Here is a 3,200-nt window from a genome sequence, read left to right as displayed (position 1 = left end):
CTTACTCTGTCGCCTGGGCTGGAGTGCAGTGGTGCAATCTCAGCTCACTGCAATCTCTGCCTCCCAGGTTCAAGCAATTCTCCTGCCTCAGCCTGAGTAACTGGGACTACAGGCGCATGCTGCCACACCCAGCTAATTTTTTGTATTTTAGTAGAGACAGGATTTCACTGTGTTGCCCAGGCTAGTCCCGAACTCCTGAGCTCAGACAATCTGCCCTCCTCGGCCTCCCAAAGTGCTAGGATTATAGGCGTGAGCCAATGTGCCCGGCCCAAATTCATTTATTTCTGATCTGAACCTTATTATTTATTTTCTTCTCCTAATTTTGGGTTCAGTTTGCTCTGCCTCTTCAAGTTCTTTAACATGTATCATTCGGTCATTTGGTTGTTTTTCTTCTTCCTCTTTTTTTTTTTTTGAGACAGAGTCTCGCTCTGTTGCCCAGGCTGGAGTGCAGTGTTGAGAATCATGGCCAACAGCAGCCTCGATCTCCCAGGCTCAAGTGATCCTCCCACCTCAGCCTCCCAAGTAGCTGGGACTATAGGCGCACACCACCTCGTCCGGCTAATTTTTGTATTTTTGTAGAGGCAAAGTTTTGCCATGTTGCCCAGGCTGTTTTTCCTCTTTTTTGACGTAGGCACTTATAGCCATAAATTTTCCTCTTAGTACTACTTTCACTGTATCCCATAGGTGTTAGTATGTTGTGCTTCCATTATCATTTGTTTCAAGACATTTTTCAATTTCCTTCTTAATTTCTTCATTGACCCACTGGTCATTCAGGAGCATATTGTTTAATTTCCATGTATTTGAATAGTTTCCAAAATTCCTTTTGTTATTGATTTCCAGTTTTATTCCACTGTGGTCAGAGAAGATGTTTGATATTATTTCAATTTTTTTTGAATTGAATGTTTTAAGACTTGTTTTGGGAGTAACGTATGTTCTATCCTTGAGAATGATCCCTATGCTGAGGAAAAGAATGTGTGAGAAGTAGCCACTGGATGAAATGTTCTGTAAATATCTATTAGGTCCGTTTGTTCTGTAGTGCAGATTAAGTCCGATGTTTCTTTGTTGATTTTCTGTCTGGGATGTCTGTCCAATGCTGAAAGTCAGGTGTTGAAGTCTCCAGCTGTTTATTCTTTTTTTTTTTTTTTTTCCCAAGCCAAACTGTATCCAGCTATATTAAAGATACTTTGCAAAAACAGTCATGGTATTTCAGGTAGGACGTGGGCAGACAATCGTTAACACTATACAACAACTTTCAAACTCCCTTCTTCAATGGACTACCAAAACTCAGGAAGCCACTATAAAACCCAATGAAGTCTTCATCTGATGCTCTGAACAGGGAAAGTTTAGAGTGAGGGTTGACATTTCATATTTAGCATGTTGTTTAACAACTTTTCACAAGCCGACCCTGACTTTCAGGAAGTGGAATAAAAATGGCAGAACTTATCTGAAGATCCACAATCTAGAAACAGAACCATTACTTTTTTTTTTTTTTTTGAGACGCAGTCTTGCTCTGTGGTGCCCAGGCTGGAGTGCAGTGGCACAATCTCGGCTCACTGCAACCTTTGCCTCCCAGGTTCAAGAGATTCTCCTGCCTCAGTCTCCCAAGTAGCTGGGATTATAGGCATCCACCACCACACCTGGCTAATTTTTTGTATTTTTAGTAGAGAAGGGGTTTCACCATATTGGCCAGGCTGGTCTTGAACTCTCGACCTCAGGTGGTCTGCCCGCCTCAGCCTCCCAGAGTGTTGGGATTACAGGCATGAGCCACCGCACCCGGCACCACTGCTGTTTTGACAGGTGCCATCTCAGTGACATCACTGGAAAGTCCAGATTGCCTGACACACTAGTAACCAATGATTGGAGGTCAGGTCTCAACAGACGTCTGGGCTTAAGGGATTTAAATCTATGCTGACAGATGGAAAGGGAGAAGAGGACATAAAAACAAATTTGTTTTTCCCTCCCACAAGGGTTTTGTGCCAAGGTAGCCATGTGTGTCAAAGTCAGGGAATCCCTCCTCCTGGGAGCCAAGAGGAAGTCTCTCAGAACTAGAAGGAAAAGATGATTTCCCCACATCAATCCAGCTTCAGAGATTCTATTAGTGACATTTGCTCCTTCTCCCAAAAACGACAATGAAGTGTTCTGTGTGCTAACAACATAGCTTAAAAAAAAAAATCTGGGCGGAGCCCAGTGGCTCACGCCTGTAATCCCAGCACTTTGGAAGGCGGAGGTGGGAGGATAACAAGCTCTGGAGTTTGAGACCACCCTGAGCAACATGGTGAAACCCCGTCTCTAATAAAAATACAAAGATTTGCTGGGCGTGGTGGTGCGTGCCTGTAGTCCGAGCTACTCGGGAGGCTGAGGCAGGAGAATGGCGTGAACCCAGGAGGCATGAACCAGAAGTACACAGTTATAAAAAATGCACACACGCCGGGCGCGGTGACTCACGCCTGTAATCCCAGCACTTTGGGAGGCCGAGGCGGGCGGATCACGAGGTCAGGAGATCGAGACCACGGTGAAACCCCGTCTCTACTAAAAATACAAAAAATTAGCCAGGCGCGGTGGCGGGCGCCTGTAGTCCCAGCTACTCGGGAGGCTGAGGCAGGGGATGGCGTAAACCCGGGAGGCGGAGCTTGCAGTGAGCTGAGATCCGGCCACTGCACTCCAGCCTGGTGGACAGAGCGAGACTCTGTCTCAAAAAAAAAAAAAAAGAAAAGAAAAAAGAAAGAAAAAATGCACACATTTACCCTGGCATCTCCAGCACCTTCAGCTTTCTGTGCCTGGTCTGTTTTGGCACCTCCATTTTCTGCAGGGTTATTCCCCTCCTTGCCAGCATCAGCTTTTTCCCTTTTTCTCTTTGGGTACCTTCTCTCCATTCTTTGCAGGGGTCTTTTTAGGCTTGGGCTCTGGCTTTGGAGGAGCAGGTTTAGCAGACAACCTCGTGGATCTTCTCTGTGGTTTGTCCTTCACCTTGGTTTTATCTCCTTTAGGATCCCCTTCAGCCTTTCCCTTGGGCATGGTGGTGGCAACAGCGGCGGGACGTAGGCGCCGGGTGCGCGGGCTTTGGTCGGTCTGGGGGGTCGTTCTTCTCTCTTCTTCTTCTATTCTTTTTTTTTTTTGAGGCGGAGTCTCGCTCTGTCGCCCAGGCTGGAGTGCAGTGGCCAGATCTCGGCTCACTGCAAACTCCGCCTCCCGGGTTCACG

This window comes from Colobus angolensis, unplaced genomic scaffold (genome assembly GCF_000951035.1).
Source record: "Colobus angolensis palliatus isolate OR3802 unplaced genomic scaffold, Cang.pa_1.0 Scaffold77, whole genome shotgun sequence".
Lineage (NCBI taxonomy): Eukaryota > Metazoa > Chordata > Mammalia > Primates > Cercopithecidae > Colobus > Colobus angolensis.
The sequence above is the reverse complement of the archived record's forward strand: the minus strand, read 5'-3'. Positions refer to the sequence as shown.